Source organism: Ovis canadensis, chromosome 4 (genome assembly GCF_042477335.2).
Source record: "Ovis canadensis isolate MfBH-ARS-UI-01 breed Bighorn chromosome 4, ARS-UI_OviCan_v2, whole genome shotgun sequence".
In the NCBI taxonomy this organism is placed as follows: Eukaryota; Metazoa; Chordata; class Mammalia; order Artiodactyla; family Bovidae; genus Ovis; species Ovis canadensis.
The window spans coordinates 54,192,405-54,213,631 of NC_091248.1; positions in this window are offsets into that span (position 1 = coordinate 54,192,405).

The window sequence follows — 21,227 nt, forward strand, 5'->3', positions numbered from 1 at the left end:
AGTTTGTATGGTTCCTATTTTTTTCCTCCAAGATCAATGACCTTTTCTATTGAAGTGCCTCACCTGTTGTTGAGCTCATTCAGTGAATGCTTCATTCAGATGTGATATATTTAGTTCTGGAATTTTAATTTTTGTAAATATATGGTTTCCATTTCTCTACTGATATTTTCCTATTTGCTTTTTATGTTCTTGCTATACTTTAAGTTCTTGAGATATATTCATAATAGCTTATATATTTATATTATAGCATTTATCTTTACCTAAAAACATATTTTCCTGGAGAAGAAAATGGCAACCTGCTTCAGTATTCTTCCCTGAAAACCCCATAGACAGAGCAGCCAGGTGGGCTACCATCCATGGGGTTGCAAAAGACTCAGATATGACTAAACAACAGCAACATAAACTTATCTATTTATATCTATAAAAATCTCTGCTTTTCCATTAGTCAATAACATCTCTTATTTTTAACTCTAGTAGCATTAATTGATATTTTTCTCTGAGTTATATGTCACATTTTATTACTCCTTTACTACTACTATGTTGATTATACATGGTTGGTTAGAGCTATGCTAATTATTATGTGTTTGGGTTTTATTATCTTCCTCCAGAATGCTGAGCTTTTTTTCTGGAAAGCTGTTACTTTACTTGTGAATCAGCTTGAACAGTTTTTTTTTTTTTTTTTAGTTTTTTATTTTTTACATTTTAAAATCTTTAATTCTTACATGCATTCCCAAACATGAACCCCCCTCCCACCTCCCTCCCCATAACATCTTTCTGGGTCATCCCCATGCACCAGCCCCAAGCATGCTGCATCCTGCGTCAGACATAGACTGGCGATTCAATTCACATGATAGTATACATGTTAGAATGTCATTCTCCCAAATCATCCCACCCTCTCCCTCTCCCTCTGAGTCCAAAAGTCTGTTATACACATCTGTGTCTCTTTCCCTGTCTTGCATACAGGGTCGTCATTGCCATCTTCCTAAATTCCATATATATGTGTTAGTATACTGTATTGGTGTTTTTCTTTCTGGCTTACTTCACTCTGTATAATCGGCTCCAGTTTCATCCATCTCATCAGAACTGATTCAAATGAATTCTTTTTAACCGCTGAGTAATACTCCATTGTGTATATGTACCACAGCTTTCTTATCCATTCATCTGCTGATGGACATCTAGGTTGTTTCCATGTCCTGGCTATTATAAACAGTGCTGCGATGAACATTGGGGTACATGTGTCTCTTTCAATTCTGGTTTCCTCGGTGTGTATGCCCAGCAGTGGGATTGCTGGGTCATAAGGTAGTTCTATTTGCAATTTTTTAAGGAATCTCCACACTGTTCTCCATAGTGGCTGTACTAGTTTGCATTCCCACCAACAGTGTAGGAGGGTTCCCTTTTCTCCACACCCTCTCCAGCATTTATTGCTTGCAGATTTTTGGATCGCAGCCATTCTGACTGGTGTGAAGTGGTACCTCATTGTGGTTTTGATTTGCATTTCTCTAATAATGAGTGATGTTGAGCATCTTTTCATGTGAAGACCTATATATAGAAAACTATAAAACACTGATGAAAGAAATCAAAGAGGACACTAATAGATGGAGAAATATACCATGTTCATGGATTGGAAGAATCAATATAGGGAAAATGAGTATACTACCCAAAGCAATTTACAAATTCAATGCAATCCCTATCAAGCTACCAGCCACATTTTTCACAGAACTAGAACAAATCATTTCAAGATTTGTATGGAAATACAAAAAACCTCGAATAGCCAAAGCAATCTTGAGAAAGAAGAATGGAACTGGAGGAATCAACTTGCCTGACTTCAGGCTCTACTACAAAGCCACAGTCATCAAGACAGTATGGTACTGGCACAAAGACAGACATATAGATCAATGGAACAAAATAGAAAGCCCAGAGATAAATCCACACACATATGGACACCTTATCTTTGACAAAGGAGGCAAGAATATACAATGGAGTAAAGACAATCTCTTTAACAAGTGGTGCTGGGAAAACTGGTCAACCACTTGTAAAAGAATGAAACTAGATCACTTTCTAACACCGCACACAAAAATAAACTCAAAATGGATTAAAGATCTAAATGTAAGATCAGAAACTATAAAACTCCTAGAGGAGAACATAGGCAAAACACTCTCAGACATAAATCACAGCAGGATCCTCTATGATCCACCTCCCAGAATGCTGGAAATAAAAGCAAAAATAAACAAATGGGATCTAATTAAAATTAAAAGCTTCTGCACAACAAAGGAAAATATAAGCAAGGTGAAAAGACAGCCTTCTGAATGGGAGAAAATAATAGCTAATGAAGCAACTGACAAACAACTAATCTCAAAAATATACAAGCAACTTCTGCAGCTCAACTCCAGAAAAATAAACGACCCTATCAAAAAATGGGCCAAAGAACTAAATAGACATTTCTCCAAAGAAGACACACGGATGGCTAGCTTGAACAGTTTTATGTTTGTTTTTAATTTTGATTTTTGGGGTTCTTAATAGCTTTGTCCCCTGGAGAAGGGCATGGGAACCCACTCTGGTATTCTTGCCTGAAAAACCCCATGAACAGAGGAGCCTGGTGGGCTACAGTTTACAGGGTCACAGAATCAGACACGACTGAAGCAACTTGACACCCAACAAGATGGTGGAGTAGAAGGAAGTGCTCTCATCTTCTCCTGTGAGAACTCACTGCTGAACAATCAACAACAGGAGAATGTTGGATCCCATCAAAATAAGATACCCCACATCCAAGGGCAAAGGAGAAGCCCCAGAAAGACTGTAGGGGGGCGCAAAATCACATTTAGAATCAAACCTGATATCTTCCAGAGATGTTCAGAAGGCTCAGACAAAACCTTATGCACACCAGGAGACCCCACAGAGATAAGCCAGACCTTCCTTCAAGTGTTTGAGTGTCTCCCGGGGAGGTACGAGTCAGCAGTGGTCAGCCACATGGGTAGGGGCTTTGGGCGCTAAGACCTAGAGGTGGCATAAGCCCTCTTGGAGGAGACTGCCATTAACCCCACAAATGAGCCACCAGAACTTACACAGGACTAGGGAAGCAGGCTCTTTGAGGGCACACACAAAACCATGTACATACCAGGACCCAGGAGAAAGGTGCCACAGGAGACTGACCTAGACTTGCCTGTGAGTGTCCAGGAGTCCCTGGTGGAGGCATGGGTTAGTGGTGGCCTGCTGCAGGTTCTGGAGCACTGAGTGTGGCTGTGCACGCACTGGACATTTTGAAGGAGGTTGCCATTTTCATCATTACTTAAACCATAATATGGTAGCAGGTCAAACAACAGGGAGGGAACACAGCGCGGCTCATCTGCAGAAAACTGGAGTAAAGATTTACCAAGCATGGCCCTACCATTCAGAAAAAGACCTCGTTTTCCCCACAGTCAGTCTCTTCCATTAGGAAGCTTCCATAAGCCTCTTATCCTTATTCCCCAGAGGGCAGATAGAATTAAAACCACAATCACAGAAAACTAATCAAACTGATCACATGGACAATAGCCTTGTCTAACTCAATGAAACTATGAGCCATGCCATGTAGGGCCACCCAAGACAGACAGGTCATGGTGGGAAGTTCTGACAATACGTGGTCCTTTGGAGAAGGGGATGGCAAACCACTTCAATATTCTTCCATCAGAACCCCATGAACAGTATGAAAAGGCAAAAGACATGACATTGAAAGATGAACTTCCCAGGTTGGTAGGTGCCTAATATGCTACTGAAGAAGAGTGGAGATACAACATCAGAAAGAATGAGGAAATGGAGCCAAAGCAAAAATAATGCCCGACTGTAGATATGACAGGTGATGAAAGTAAAGTCCAACGCTGTAAAAAGCAATATTGCATAGGAACCTGGAATGTTAGGTCCATGAAACAAGGCAAATGGGAAGTTGTCAAACAGCAGATGGCAAGAGTTAATGTCGACATTTTAGGAATCAGTGAACTAAAATGGACTGGAATGGGTGATTTTAACTCAGATGGCCATCATGTATCAAGAAAATGCACTGGTCATAGCAAACACCCTCTTCCAACAACACAAGAGAAGGCTCTACACATGGACATCACCAGATGGTCAACACCGAAATCTGATTATATTCTTTGCAGCCAAAGATGGAGAAGCTCAATACAGTCAACAAAAACAAGACCTGGAGCTGACTGTGGCTCAGAACATGAACTCCTTATTGCCAAATTCAGATTTAAATTGAACAAAGTAGGGGAAACCATGAGATCATTCAGGTATAAGCTAAATCAAATCCCTTATGATTATACAGTGGAAGTGAGAAATAGATTCAATGGACTAGATCTGATAGACAGAGTGCCTGATGAACTATGGACGGAGGTTCGTGACATTGTACAGGAGACAGGGATCAAGACCATCCCCATGGAAAAGAAATGCAAAAAAGCAAAATGGCTGTCTGAGGAGGCCTTACAAATAGCTGTGAAAAGGAGAGAAGTGAAAAGCAAAGGAGAAAAGAAAAGATACAAGCATCTGAATGCAGAGTTCCAAAGAATAGCAGGAAGAAATAAGAAAGCCTTCTTCAGCGATCAATGCAAAGAAATAGAGGAAAACAACAGAATGGCAATGACTAGAGATCTCTTCAAGAAAATTAGAGACACCAAGGGAATATTTCATGCAAAGATGGGTTCAATAAAGGACAGAAATGGTATGGGCCTAACAGAAGCAGAAGATAATAAGAACAGGTGGCAAGAATACACAGAAGAACTATACAAAAAAAGAGCTTCACGACCAAGATAATCACCAAGGTGTGATCACTCACCTAGAGCCAGACATCCTGGAATGTGAAGTCAAGTGGGCCTTAGAAAGCATCACTATGAACAAAACTAGTGAAGGTGATGGGAATTCCAGTGAAGTTATTTCAAATCCTGAAGGATGATGCTGTGAAAGTGCTGCACTCAATATGCCAGCAAATTTGGAGAACTCAGCAGTGGCCACAGGACAGAAAACATCAGTTTTCATTCCAATCCCAAAGAAAGGCAATGACGAAGAATGCTCAACCTACTGCACAATTGCACGCATCTCACATGCTAGTAAAGTAATGCTCAAAATTCTCCAAGCCAGGCTTCAGCAATACGTGAACCGTGAACTTCCAGATGTTCAAGCTGGTTTTCGAAAAGGCAGAGGAACCAGAGATCAAATTGTCAACATCCGCTGGATCATGGAAAAAGCAAGAGAGTTCCAGAAAAAACATCTATTTCTGCTTTATTGACTATGCCAAAGCTTTTGACTGTGTGGATCACAATAAACTGTGGAAAATTCTGAAAGAGATGGGAATACCAGACCACCTGACCTGTCTCTTGAGAAACCTATATGCAGGTCATGAAGCAACAGTTAGAACTGGACATGGAACAACAGACTGGTTCCAAATAGGAAAAGGAGTACGTCAAGGCTGTATATTGTCACCCTGCTTATTTCACTTATATGCAGATATATCATGAGAAACACTGGGCTGGAAGAAGCACAAGCTGGAATCAAGATTGCCGGGAGAAATATCAATAATCTCAGATATGCAGATGACACCACACTTATGGCAGAAAGTGAAGAGGAACTAAGGAGTCTCTTGATGAAAGTGAAATAGGAGAGTGAAAAAGTTGGCTTAAAGCTCAACATTCAGAAAACGAGGATCATAGCATCTGGTCCCATCACTACATGGGAAATAGAAGGGGAAACAGTGGAAACAGTGTCAGACTTTATTTTGGGGGGTTCCAAAATCACTGCAGATGGTGATTGCAGCCATGAAATTAAAAGACGGTTACTCCTTGGATAGAAAGTTATGACCAACCTAGATAGCATATTAAAAAGCAGAGGTATTACTTTGCCAACAAAGGTCCGTCTAGTCAAGGCTATGGTTTTTCCAGTGGTCATGTATGAATGTGAGAGTTGGACTGAGAAGAAAGCTGAGCACCAAAGAATTGATGCTTTTGAACTGTGGTGTTGGAGAAGACTCGTGAGAGTCCCTTGGACTGCAGGGAGATCCAACCAGTCCATTCTGAAGGAGACCAACCCTGGGATTTCTTTGGAGGGAATGATGCTGAAGCTGAAACTCCAGTACTTTGGCCACCTCATGGGAAGAGTTGACTCATTGGAAAAGACTCTGATGCTGGGATGGATTGGAGGCAGGAGGAGAAGGGGATGACAGAGGACGAGATGGCTGGATGGCATCACTGACTCGATTGACAAGAGTCTGAGTGAACTCCAGGACTTGGTGATGGACAGGGAGGCCTGGCGTGCTGCAATTCATGGGGTCACGAAGAGTCGGACACGACTGATGACTGAACTGAACTGGACTGTGGGCAAGAGTCCCTTAGAAGAAATGGAGTAGCCATCATAGTCAACAAAAGAGTCCGAAATGTAATACTTGGGTGCAATCTTAAAAATGACAAACCATTCAATATCACAGTAATCCAAGTCTATGCCCTGACCAGTAATGCAATAGAAGCTGAAATTGAACCTGTGTATGAAGACCCACAAGAACTTCTAGAACTAACACCCCAAAAAGATGTCCTTTTCCTCATAGGGGACTGGAATGCAAAAGTAGGAAATCAAGAGATACCTGGAGTAACAGGCAAATTTGCCATTGGAATACAAAATGAAGCAGGGCAAATGCTAACAGAGTTTTGCCAAGAGAATACACTGGTCATAGAAAACATCCTCTTCCAAAAACACAAGAAAAGACTCTACACATGGACATCACCAGATGGTCAGTACCAAAATCAGATTCATTATATTCTTTGCAGCCAAAGATGGAGAAGCTCTATACAGTCAGGTAAAACAAGACCAGGAGCTGACTGTGGCTCAGATCATGAAACCCTTATTGGCAAATCCAGACTTAAATTGAAGAAAGTAGGGAAAACCACTAGACCATTCAGGTATAAACTAAATCAAATCCCTTATGATTATACAGTGGAAGTGACAAATAGTTTCAAGGGATTAAATCTGACAGAGTCCCTGAAGAATTATGGACAGAGGTTCATGACATTGTACAGGAGGTGGGGATCCAAACCATTCCCAAGCAAAAGAAACACAAAAAGGCAAAATGGTTGTCTGAGGAGGCCTTGCAAATAGCTGAAAACAGCAGAGAAGCTAAAGGCAATGGAGAAAAGGAAAGATATACCCAATTGAATGCAGAGCTCCAAAGAACAGCAAGGAGAGAAAATAAAGCCTTTCTCAGTGATCAGTGCAAACAAATACAATAAAATAATAGAAGGGGAAAGACTAGAGATCTCTTCAAGAAAATTAGAGATACCAAGGGAATATTTCATGCAAAGATGGGCTCAATAAAGGACAGAAATGGTAGGGACCTAAAAGCAGCAGGAGATATTAAGAAGAGGTAGCAAAAATACAGAGAAGAACTATACAAACAATATCTTCATGACCCAGATAACCACAATGGTGTGATCACTCACCCAGAGCCAGACATCCTGGAATGTGAACTCAAGTGGGCCTTAGGAAGCATCATTAGGAAAAAAGCTAGTAGGGGTACTGAAATTCCAGTTGAGCTATTTCAAATCCTAAAAGATGATGTTGTCAAAGTGCTGCACTCAATATGTCAGCAAGTTTGGAAAACTAAGCAGTGGTCACAGGACTGGAAAAGGTCAGTTTTCATTCCAATCCCAATCAAGAGAAGTGAAAGTGAAGTGAAGTTGCTCAGTCGTGTCCGACTCTTTGCGACCCCATAAACTGTAGCCTACCATGCTCCTCCATCCATTGGACTTTCCATGCAAGAGTACTGGTGTGGGTTGCCATTTCCTTCTCCAGAGGATCTTCTACACCCAGGGATTGAACCCGGGTCTCCCACATTGTAGGCAGACGCTTTACCGTCTGAGCCAAAGAATGCTGAACTACTGCACAACTGCACTCATCTCACATGCTAGCAAAGTAATGTCCCAAATTCTCCAAGCCAGGCTTCAACGATATGTGAACTGTGAACTTCCAGATGTCCAAGCTGGATTTAGAAAAGGCAGAGGATCCAATGATCAAATTGCCAACATCTGTTGGATCATAAAACAATCAAGAGAATTCCAGAAAAACATCTACTTCTGCTTTATTGACTATGCTAAAGCTTTTGACAATGTTGATCACAAAAAACTATGGAAATTTATTAAAGAGATGGGAATATCAGAACACCTTACCTGCCTCCTGATAAACCTGTATGCAGGTCAAGAACCATCACTTAGAATAGAATATGGAACAACAGACTGGTTTCAAATTGGGAAGAAATATGTCAAGGCTGTATATTGCCATCTTGCTTATTTAACATTATATGCAGAGTACATCATGTGAAATGCCGGGCTGGATGAAGCACAAGCTGGATTCAATTGGCCGGGAGAAATATCAATAATTTCAGATACACAGATGACACCACCCTTATGGCATAAAGTGAAGAAGAAATAAAGAGCCTCTTAATGAAAGTGAAAGAGAGTGAAAAAGTTGGCTTAACTCAACATTCAGAAAACTAAGATCATGGAATCTGGTCCTATCACTTCATGGCAAATAGATGGGGAAACAATGGAAACAGTGACAGACTTTATCTGGGGGGACTCCAAAATCACTGCAGATGGTGACTGCAGCCATGAAATTGAAAGACGCTTGCTCCTTGGAAGAAAAGCTAAGGCCAAGCTAGATAGCATATTCAAAAGCAGAGACATTACTTTGCCAGCAAAGGTCCATCTAGTCAAGGCTATGGTTTTTCCAGTAGTCACGTATGGATGTGAGAGTTGGACTATAAAGAAAGCTGAGCACAGAATTGATGCTTTTAAACTGTAATGTTGGAGAAGACTCTTGAGAGTCCCTTGGACTGCAAGGAGATTCAACCTGTCAATGCTAAAGGAAATCAGTCCTGAATATTCAATGGAAGGACTGATGTTGAAGCTGAAACTCCAATACTTTGGCCACCTGATGAGAAGAACTGACTCATTGGAAAAGACCCTGATGCTGGGAAACATGGAAGGCAAGAGGAGAAGGCGATGACAGAGGATGAGATGGTTGGATGGCATCACCAGTTCGATGGACATGAGTTTGAGCAAGCTCCGGGAGCTGGTGATGGACATGGAAGCCTGGCGTGCCACAGTCCATGGGGTCGCAAAGAGCCGGATATGACTGAGCAGTTGAACTGAACTGCTAGCTTTTACTTTAAAATAGATTAGCTGTTTATTTATATATGGACTTCCTGAGCTCACTCCTTAGTGGTCTGAGTTTCTGATGAGGTCTCTCCACTCTGGAATCTCAGTATTAAACATAGCCAAGGTTTATATGAGCTCAGGTATTTGTTCAGTTTACAGTTCCATATAGTTTTTCTTCTTTGTTTCCTTTGATTTATTTTCCCCAGTAGTTGTCCTTTGCCCAAATTTGTGAAGTTTCTCCCTGTACATATACAGTCTACTATTCTGGTAGGCTGAAGTCCATGGGTTCGCTAGGAGTCGGAGACTTCACTTTCACTTTTCATTTTCAGGCATAGGAGAAGGAAACGGCAACCCACTCCAGTATTCTTGCCTGGAGAATCCCAGGGACGAGAGAGCCTTGTGGGCTGCCGTCTATGGGGTCGCACAGAGTCGGACATGACTAAAGCGACTTAGCAGCAGCAGCATTCAGCAACATACCCAAGGGGACTTTTATGTAAAATTTTGGAGCTTCATTTATACACAGCTCCCTTCTCTGTTATCTTGTCAAGCACATTCTAGCCAGCTCCGTAGTGGTGATCTGTTTCACCACTCAGCGAGATCACTGTGCACTATTTGGCTACCCTCTCCTCATGTTGTGCTTGGGAAAGTGAGTCCCTTCAGAGAGCAAGGGAAATACTTTGATTTTACTCATTGGCCTTTTTTTATCTCACAGGTTGAGATACTGCACTATCTGTGTTTTTTTGTTTTGTTTTTCTATTTTTCCCAACCTTCATTTCACTTAGAACCCACTCAACCTAATTTCATAGAACAAATATACAGAAATATTAAAATGCCTCTTTAATCAATACTTTTTCCAGTTTTTGGAATGATTTCAATTTTAGATTAATGAATTGTAATATTTCAAAATAAACTGTTAAATTATGCCCCCAAGGTGTAATTCCAATAAAATTTTATTTTGTAATATTAACTTTTGTAGCATAATAGTAAAGAAAAGCCAAGGAACAGAAAATAAAAAATTTCCAGGAAATGGTTTTATTTGAAGAGTTTCCTTAAAATGGACAATGAACCTACAGCGTTTAATTGTATAAAAGTTTATACTTTTCACATATTTGATATTCATTGGAATCAATTCATATTCAGTAATTAATAAAACAAAAATGAGAAGAGAGATATAAGATTCATAGTAACTCAAATGAATTTACGTGAGTAAATTGATAATCAATTGTTTCAAGCAGGAATATCAACATATACTGTAAATGGACTGTAGACAGAGAAAAAAATTTTTTTCCACATAGGTATTTCTCAGGTCTGCAGGCCTGCTCTCAAATATGGTGTAATAAAAAGATTTCTAAATTAGGAGGCAGAAAGACTAACATCTAACCTTAATACTTAATCCTAACTGTGTTTCCTGCTGCTGCTGCTAAGTCGCTTCAGTCGTGTCCGACTCTGTGCGACCCCATAGACCAGGCTCCGCCATCCCTGGGATTCTCCAGGCAAGAACACTGGAGTGGGTTGCCATTTCATTCTCTAGTACATGAAAGTGAAAAGTGAAAGTGAAGTCGCTCAGTCGTGTCTGACTCTGTGTGACCCCATGGACTGTAGCCCACCAGGCTCCTCCATCTATGGGATTTTCCAGGCAAGAGTACTGGAGTGGGGTGCCATTGCCTTTTCCACCTAACTGTGTTTAGGTGAGTCTTATAATTATTCTGAGCTATCCGAAGAGTTGACTCATTGGAAAAGACTCTGATGCTGGGAGGGATTGGGGGCAGGAGGAAAAGGGGATGACAGAGGATGAGATGGCTGGATGGCATCACTGACTTGATGGACGTGAGTCTGAGTGAACTCCGGGAGTTGGTGATGGACAGGGAGTCCTGGCGTGTTGCAATTCATGGGGTCGCAAAGAGTTGGACACGACTGAGCGACTGAACTGAACTGAGGCTCCCCCGATGCCTCACCAGGTAAAGAATCTGCGTGCAGTGTGGGAGATGCAGGACACATGGATTTGATCCCTGGGTCAGAAAGATCCCCTGGAGGAGGAAATGGCAACCCATTTCAGCATTCTTGCCTGAAAAATCTCATGGACAGAGGCGTCTGGTGTGTTATAGTCCAAAAGGTTGCAGAGCTGAACATGACTGAGCACACAGACACACACACACTCATACACAGTTTCTGAGCTTTCCACATAGTGCAGTGGTAAAGAATCTGTGGCCAATGCAGGAAATGCCAGACCCAGGTTCTATCTCTGCATCGGGAAGATCTCCTGGCGTAGGAAATTGTACCCACTCCAGTATGCTTGCCTGGAAAGTTCCACAGGCAGAGGAGCCTGGTGGGCTCCATGGGGTCACAAAGAGTCAGACATGAATGAGCACACAGCACATATGCACTATAATATTTCTAGGTGTTCCTATTCTGTAAATAGGAGAATCTAGATTATCCAAGACAGTTTAATTTGTTAAAACAATCACATTCTAAACTGAAGCAATTGAGAACCAGGGTATATGGTCTGAAGCTTTTTTTTTTTTTTTTTCATTCTAGCTCAAAGGAATCCTTTATAAATTTACAAGGTTGATGCCATCTATAGGATATGACTTTCAACAGGGGCAGATATTTTACAACTCATGGCATATATATTGGTCATAGTAATTATTAGCAGCTTTCTGCCTGTTTATAAAAGTCCTAGAATCATGTTCTTGGTAAATTGTATCCTGGTATTTCATACCACTAATTATATCTCATTAAGTATCCTGCAGAATAATCTACTTATTGGACTTTCCTCTATCTCACAGCTTTTCTGATCCCTTAGCAAAGTCATTTTATCCTCAAGCTTATGATTACAACTCTCTGTCAAGCCTTTCTTTCTCATTTTGAGTGCTTCATGTTATATAATACTTTATTTTAAAAGTATCTTAGAGATGAAAATATATGTTTTACTACTTGAATACTATCAAACCATATTGAGATGTTGCTGTTCAGTCACTAAGTCATGTCCGACTCTTTGAGACCCAATGAACTGCAGCACACCAGGCTTTCCTGTCCTTCACTATTTCCCAGAGTTTGCTCAAACTCACGTCCATTGATTCAGTGATGCCATTCAGCCATATTATGCTCTGTTGCTCCCTTCTCTTGCCCTCAATCTTTCCCAGCATCAGGGTCTTTTCCAATGATTTGGCTCTTTCTACCAGGTGACCAAAGTATTAGAGCTTCATCTTCAGCACCAGTCTTTCCGATGAATATTCAAGGTTGATTTCATTTAATGTTGACTGGTTTGATCTGCTTGATGTTGAAGTGACTCTCAAGAGTCTTCTCCAGCACCACAGTTCAAAAGCATAAATTTTGTGCTCAGTCTTCTTTATGGTCCAACTTTCACATCTGTACATGACTACTGGAAAAACCACAGCTTTGACTAGATGAACCTTTGTCAGCAAAGTGATGTCTCTGCTTTTTAATACACAGTCTAGTTTCATCATAGCTTTTCTTCCAAGGAACAAGCATCTTTTAATTTCCTGGTTGCAGTCACCTGATTTTAGAGCCCAAGAAAATAAAATCTGTCACTGTTTCTCATTTTTCCCCATCTATTTGCCATGAACTGATGGGACTGGATATATAGCATTTATCTTGTGATTAAATACCATCACACACAGACTGATGTCTAATTTAATAATATCTTAAAATAACATGTATGTATATGATACAATAATAACAGAAAAAATGAATTTATTTGATCCACTCCATGACAGAAGTAGAATAGTTGTATGCTATTTTTATTCAGCAATTTTATGTGACAACCTTTATATATACTATCTTGATATCTCACTTTCATACCCAAACATACTAAATAGGCACATTCAAAATAGTCATTCTTAACATATCTGAGTGTCCTAGAACAGAGACATGTATCTTTATCCAGTTGTCCCTGCAATGTCTCTTCAATTCTGAAGTAGATCTTTTCTTTAAATGAAAAATTTTTAGATGCTTATTTTAAAAATCCATTTACAGCCTATTCTATACGCCAGGGGAAACTGCGGTTCAAAATTGGTTTTCTATTTGTTCTATATCTTGTTTGAACTTAATTGCTCTTGGATTGTTGTAGTTTTACTTCTTAAATTTTTCTTTCATGGTGAGAACATCCTTGAGTAAATTTACAGCAATAAAATATAGTCTTGTTGATGGCCTACTTATTGCTTTCCAATTTACTGTTGATAGCCAGTTAAGTACTTGATACTGAGAGTGTATTCATGTTATATAATATGTAAGAATTGTCTATAACTCACTGTAACTTACTTGTAGTGAGCTAATGAAACATACTGTGAAACATAAACAGGCTCTCAAACTAATATACATACTTAGAAGTATATTGAATTCGCTTTATGTTAGAAAAAGAAGTATATTGAAGAGTTTGAAGTCTGATGACTTTTTAACATTCATTGGTTAAGAATGTTAAACTGTCAAAAAATTAAATTGATGGTCTTGAATTATAGGCTCAGGTTATGGACTTAACAGAGTATAAACTCTCAGGGTTTCCTAACACTGTTACAAATACGTGAACCGTGAATTTCCAGATGTTCAAGCTGGTTTTCGAAAAGGCAGAGGAACCAGAGATAAAATTGCCAACATCCACTGGATCATTGAAAAAGCAAGAGAGTTCCAGAAAAAATATCTATTTCTGCTTTATTGACTATGCCACAGCCTTTGACTGTGTGGATCACAAAAAACTGTGGAACATTCTGAAAGAGATGGGAATACCAGACCACCTGACCTGTCTCTTGAGAAATCTATATGCAGGTCAGGAAGCAACAGTTAGAACTGGACATGGAACAACAGACTGGTTCCAAATAGGAAAAGGAGTACGTCAAGGCTGTATATTGTCACCCTGCTTATTTAACTTATATGCAGATAACATCATGAGAAACTCTGGACTGGAAGAGGCACAAGCTGGAATCAAGATTGCCGGGAGAAATATCAAGCACCTCAGATATGCAGATGACACCACCCTTATGGCAGAAAGTGAAGAGGAACTCAAAAGCCTCTTGAAAGTGAAAGAGGAGAGCAAAAAAGTTGGCTTAAAGCTCAACATTCAGAAAACGAAGATCATGGCATCTGGTCCCATCACTTCATGGGAAATAGATGGGGAAACAGTGGAAACAGTGTCAGACTTTACTTTTGGGGGCTCCAAAATCACTGCAGATGGTGACTTCAGCCATGAAATTAAAAGACGCTTACTCCTTGGAAGAAAAGTTATGACCAACCTAGATAGGATATTGAAAAGCAGAGACATTGCTTTGCCAACAAAGATCCAACTAGTCAAGGCTATGGTTTTTCCAGTGGTCATGTATGGATGTGAGAGTTGGACTGTGAAGAAAGCTAAGCACTGAAGAATTGATGCTTTTGAACCGTGGTGTTGGAGAAGACTCTTGAGAGTCCCTTGGACTACAAGGAAATACAACCAGTCCATTCTGAAGATCAGCCCTGGGTGTTCTTTGGAAGGAATGATGCTAAAGCTGAAACTCCGGTACTTTGGCCACCTCATGCGACGAGTTGACTCATTGGAAAAGACTCTGATGCTGGGAGGGATTGGGGGCAGGAGGAGAAGGGGACGACAGAGGATGAGATGGCTGGATGGTATCACCGACTTGATGGACGTGAGTCTGAGTGAACTCCGGGAGTTGGTGATGGACAGGGAGGCCTGGCGTGTTGTGATTCATGGGGTCGCAAAGAGTTGGACAGGACTGAGCGACTGAACTGAACTGAACTGAACTGAACACTGTTTCGTAAAATATTCCATTGATATAAAAAGAAAGTGAAGTCGCTCAGTCGTGCCCGATTCTTTGCGACCCCATGGACTGTAACCTACCAGGCTCCTCTGTCGATGGGATTCTCCAGGCAAGAATACTGGAGTGGGTTGCCATTTTCTTCTCCAGGGGATCTTCCCGACCCAGGGATTGAACCCAGATCTCCCGCATTTCAGGCAGACGCTTTAACCTCTGAGCCACCAAGGAAGCTCATAAAGATATAAAAAGGGAAGCAATAAATTAAAACACTGAAAATTACATTTTCTGACCTCTAGCACAATACTATTGTTATTCACGTGGTCTTACAGGCATACTTGATTCTAATGTGACATTTCAGACTTCCCACATTTTTATTCTACAAAAAGTAGTAAATTCCTGAGTTATATTATCATTGCTTGGATGTTCCTTGGTATGGACTTCACACTTGGCAGATGCTTCTGGAATGCAAATTGTTTGGTTTCCAAATTCTGACTCTTCACTGATGTTAACAATGATCATTATATACCCTCAAGCACATTGTAGTGTAGTCTAGGGGCTAGCCTTAGTCTACAGATATTAATATTACTTGTGTGAAAATTTATTTTTCCAGTAGTCATGTATGGTTATGAGTGTTGGACCATAAAGAAGACGGAATATTGAAGAATTGATGCTTTTGAGCTGTTGTGTTGGAGAAGACTCTTCAGAGTCCCTTGGACTGCAAGGAGATCAAACCAGTTAATGCTAAAGGAAATCAATCCTGAATATTCATTAAAGGACTGATGCTGAAGCTGAAGCTCCAAAACTTTGGCCATCTGATGCGAAGAGCCAACTTATTAGAAAAGAACCCAATGCTGGGAAAGTCTGAAGGCAGGAGGAGAAGGAGATGACAGGGGGACTAGATGGTTTGATGGCATAACTAACTCAATGGACATGAGTCTGAGCAAGTTCCAGGAAATGGTGGACAGGGAAGCCTGGTGTACTGTAGTCTATGGGGTTGCAAAGAGTCAGACATGATGGAGCAACTGGAATAACAACAACTTGTGTGAAAACTGCCTATTAATTTGATCAATCTCACTATTACCCTCCTTGAGACTGCCTGCCAGTTCCAGGGATGTGCCAAACTGCAAATTTACCTCTTAAAATCTCTTAAAGTTAGGATGCTAGATTGAAATTAGATGTGTTCTCACAGATTTGGAAGTGAAGCGAAAATATCTTCTGACCTCTTTTAACACATTCTTCTGTCTAACAGTTATCAGAATAGATAATAACATGTAGGAACTACCTGGTGCCCAGCCATGATTTTAGCAACATATTAGATTAGGAGTACATTCTTCCAAAATAAAACCATTCCTAAATATTTTAACTTCTCATCAAAAAGTAACTTTAATGACTTCCTTGTGAGTGTACAGATAATACTACTCCATGGATCATGTTCTTTCTAAGTATTAAAATAAAAATTCATTAAGCTGTGGTTTTCAATTTTAACTGAGATTGTGGAGTCTGTGTCATACAAGACCTTGAGTGAAACTGGGCCAGAATGTCACAATCACACTGATCATACTTGATCTTATTATGCAAGGCGTGGTTTTCCAACCCCAGTACCACTAGAAGACATATATCTTCAGGGTAACAAGACATCAAGTTTGGGATAGCACTTGCTAAGGAAGTCAACAGAGTAACCATGTAATATTTCAATATTCTGTCCTCTTCAGTTTGTTTGCTACAGCTAGAATAATAAAGGAAAGCTGCCTTTTACTAATATAATCTAACTAAAGATGGAGAGATTATATGTACTGAGATGTGGTGAGGCAAGATACAGTTCAGTTCAGTTCAGTTCAGTTGCTCAGTTGTGTCCGATTCTTTGCGACCCCATGAATCACAGCACGCCAGGCATCCCTGTTCATCACCATCTCCCGGAGTTCACTCAGACTCACGTCCATCGAGTCCATGATGCCATCCAGCCATCTCATCCTGGGTGGTCCCCTTCTCTTCCTGCCCCCAATCCCTCCCAGCATCAGAGTCTTTTCCAATGAGTCAACTCTTCGCATGAGGTGGCCAAAGTACTGGAGCTTCAGCTTTAGCATCATTCCTTCCAAAGAAATCCCAGGGTTGATCTCCTTCAGAATGGACTGGTTGGATCCCCTTGCAGTCCAAGGGACTCTCAAGAGTCTTCTCCAACACCACAGTTCAAAAGCATCAATTCTTCGGTGCTCAGCCTTCTTCACAGTCCAACTCTCACATCCATACATGACCACAGGAAAAACCATAGCCTTGACTAGATGGACCTTAGTCGGCAAAGTGATGTCTCTGCTTTTTTTTTTTGTTTGTTTGTCTGTTTTTAATTTTTATTTTTACTTTATTTTACTTTGCAATACTGTATTGGTTTTGCCATACATTGACATGAATCCACCATGGGTGTACATGCGTTCCCAAACATGAACCCCTCTCCCACCTCCCTCCCCATAACATCTCTCTGGGTCATCCCCATGCACCAGCCCCAAGCATGCTGTATCCTGTGTTGGACATAGACTGGCGATTCGATTCTTACATGATAGTATACACGTTACAATGCCATTTTCCCAAATCATCCCACCCTCTCCCTCTCCCTCTGAGTCCAAAAGTCCGTTATACACCTCTGTGTCTTTTTTGCTGTCTTGCATACAGGGTCGTCAATGCCATCTTTCTAAATTCCATATATATGTGTTAGTATACTGTATTGGTGTTTTTCTTTCTGGCTTACTTCACTCTGTATAATTGGCTCCAGTTTCATCCATCTCATCAGAACTGATTCAAATGAATTCTTTTTAATGGCTGAGTAATACTCCATTGTGTATATGTTCCACAGCTTTCTTATCCATTCATCTGCTGATGGACATCTAGGTTGTTTCCATGTCCTGGCTATTATAAACAGTGCTGCGATGAACATTGGGGTACATGTGTCTCTTTCAATTCTGGTTTCCTCGGTGTGTATACCCAGCAGTGGGATTGCTGGGTCATTTTGAATATACTATCTAGGTTGGTCATAACTTTTCTTCCAAGGAGTAAGCGTCTTTTAATTTCATGGCTGCAGTCACCATCTGCAGTGATTTTGGAGCCCAGAAAAATAAAGCCTGACACTGTTTCTACTGTTTCCCCATCTATTTCCCATGAAGAGATGGGACCAGATGCCATGATCTTCATTTTCTGAATGTTGAGCTTTAAGCCAACTTTTTCACTCTCCTCTTTCACTTTCATCAAGAGGCTTTTTAGCTCCTCTTCACTTTCTGCCATGGCAGAGGGAAATTGTGGTGTCTCATTAGTTTCTATATCTTTTAAACCCCTTATACATGTATATTATATTATATTTAGGATAGTTTTAGCTCCTATCACTATAATTTTACAGTGATAAACTATCTTGTCTTATTTTATATTTACTGCTACTAAAAATATAATGCAATCATAGCCATAATGGAATCAGGTTGACTTGATAGATTAATTGCCCAGTAAAAACTTGGATTATTTTTATTTATGGAAATCTGAGCTGTGGAGATATGTAGAGAGAATCACTGATTATATCAAGCTAAGTAAGTATGATCATGCCCCTTATCAAGAGTTGCCAAGCATTCATGCAAATCATGCTTATACACAAATAATTTGCCATTTTATTATACTGCATTGGGAACTAACAACTAAACTCATTGTTTCAACTGAAATAACAATTATTACTATTTTAAAAATTTGCTCTATAAAAATGACAGCATAAGATATATGAGTCAACTTTTACAGAAAAGAGCCTCAGTGGCCAAAAGAGAAAATAATATAATTTCTATTTTCTCTAAGAAAATAGAGAAAGAGACTTAGTTTTAGAGAAACTAGGTCCTAAAGCAAGGGGATTTATGTAGGCACCTAGCCCAACATATGGAGTCAAACCAAATTATAATCAGAAGCTAAGTCTCTTGTTGGGACTAAACTGAATAAATGAATAAATCTGTGGGTGATTCTACTCACTGACGGAAAAGACTTGAGGCAAAGAGACTTCAAGTCCTGTCTATTGTCAAGTAAACAGTGCTGAAAAAACCTGCATGCCTATTTTTAGTTAAGGTTGAACACACAACCAAGGAAAATTTTGTGGGTGAGGTCACTTAAAGACAGAAACTCCTGTAAGACAATGAAGTTGATGGGAGACATTTCTGTTGAGATATCGCAAGTCAAGATGCAACTCCTTCTAGACTATGTTTCAGAGTAATTGTACTGCCTTTTTTGCTGTGCCATCTTCCCAATTTCCTAAAGTGTTTAAGTACGAATTGCTACAAAACATCTTTAGCAGATTCTTTGGTTAGCATTTCAGTAAGAAGAAAACAAAATCCATTTTAACTGGGTTAACTTTGTGTTCAACTATTTTAGGGCTTCCCTGGTGGCTATTAAGCACAAAAAGGTTTACCAGAACATACTGTGTGACTGATAGCAACTCTAAAGTAGCTGGAGGTGGGAGAGCGGCTAGACGCAGCCTAGAACAAAGGCAGCCAAGGCAAACATCCACCTACAAGGCTGTTCTGGTGGAAGCTGTACAGGCCATGGCTCATGCCACTCGGCATCTATGGCAACAAGGACCAGATGCTAGAATCTCCGCTTGAGCTGTCACATAGCAAAATGCCTGCTCTTACATATTCACACATTGTACCTATCTACTCCTGTAGCTCAAGATGTTCCTTCTCCTAATTCTCTACGAGAGTTTCTGTTTGGAAGATTCTAAAACAGTGGCTGCAAAGGAGTCGCTCACATTTACTTTCTGTTTTTCAAACATTGCCCATATTTAGAATGGCATGCTAGAAGGGAGCTGAGTGGATATTGAGCAACCCAACCCACAATGTCTTCTGGAAAATTTTAGTTTCATATCAGCTACTTGTTTACATAGAGTAGTATAATGGGCAGAGAATGTAATCAAAATTGTCCAAATACCTAAATATTGTAAATATTTTTCAGGGGAAATAAGAACATAGTGACAAAAGCCGATAAATCATCAAAGCTCAAATAGACTTACTTGCGAATGCTGCTGTGCAGTGTTTAGTCATGTCTGACTCTTTGCCACTCCATGGAATGTAGCCTACCAGGTTCTTCCATCCATGGGGTTTCTCCAGGCAAGAATACTGGAGTGGGTTGCTATGCCCTCCTCCAGGGGATCTTCCCAACCCAGATACCGAACCCAGGTCTCCCACATTGAGGTGCATTCTTTACCATCCGAGCCACCAGGGAAGCCCAAGAATACTGGAGTGGGTAGCCTATCCCTTCTCTAGGAGAACTTCCCAATCCATGAATTGAACTGGGGTCTCCTGAATTGTAGGTGGATTCTTTACCAGCTGAGCTACCGAGAAAGCCCCTATTTGTGAATATTAAAGCTTATTTGTTTTTGGCATGAGGAATCCTGTTGACTAGATCAAACTAGGTAGAAAAGTAAGTACTTTTTAAATTAGGCTGTTAAAAATTTCAGGTTTGTGCATTAAAAAAATGGATGAAAATAAGCATAAGCCAAATCTTAAAGAAAAACATGAGGTTTGGATTATTTTTAATTGTTTTCTTTAAAATTATACATCATCACTGAAAAGATAATTTAGATCCACTACACTGATATTCTTTTATCTTTCATCACTGTACCATCCCCTTAATTTTACAATTTGCAATCTTTTCTCTTTTTGCCTATTTACTCATAAAGTTTGAAAGGTTTATTAAGCAATGTGTATGATCAATATTTTCAAAATCCAAGTTGGGACATTTGATAAATGATGATGGAATGCAGAAAAATACAAAGAATGCAACTCCACCCCAGAAAACTACTTAATACTGTGTAGAAAAGCGCCTTGGTTTATGTAAAGAGAATTTCAAGAAGATGAGTAATGTGCTTTTTCTCTCCTGGAAGTGATTTTCTTTTCCCTTGCTGCATAATTCTAATATGAATCTACTAAAAAAACAGTTTATTAGATGTTTATATTGTGCAACACCATGCTAGATGTTGAATTTTAGAAGAATTAATATTTAATTTTTACAAAATGTTAACAATTTCTTGTACTGTGTCATAATTTTAAAATATGTATTTATATTTCATATGTAATAATAAAAAATGACCGTGAGACTATACAGCTTCATACAGCCTATTTTTAACAGATTGTATGTTATCAGTGATATATGGTCACTTTTTTCTTAAATCACAGAATTATTTTAAGGAAATAATTTTAAGGAAAGTTTGTTTTTTCCACAAAATGTGATGCCTTTCATCTAAAGCAATGGATATGTTAGTCCATGCAAAATCAGAATT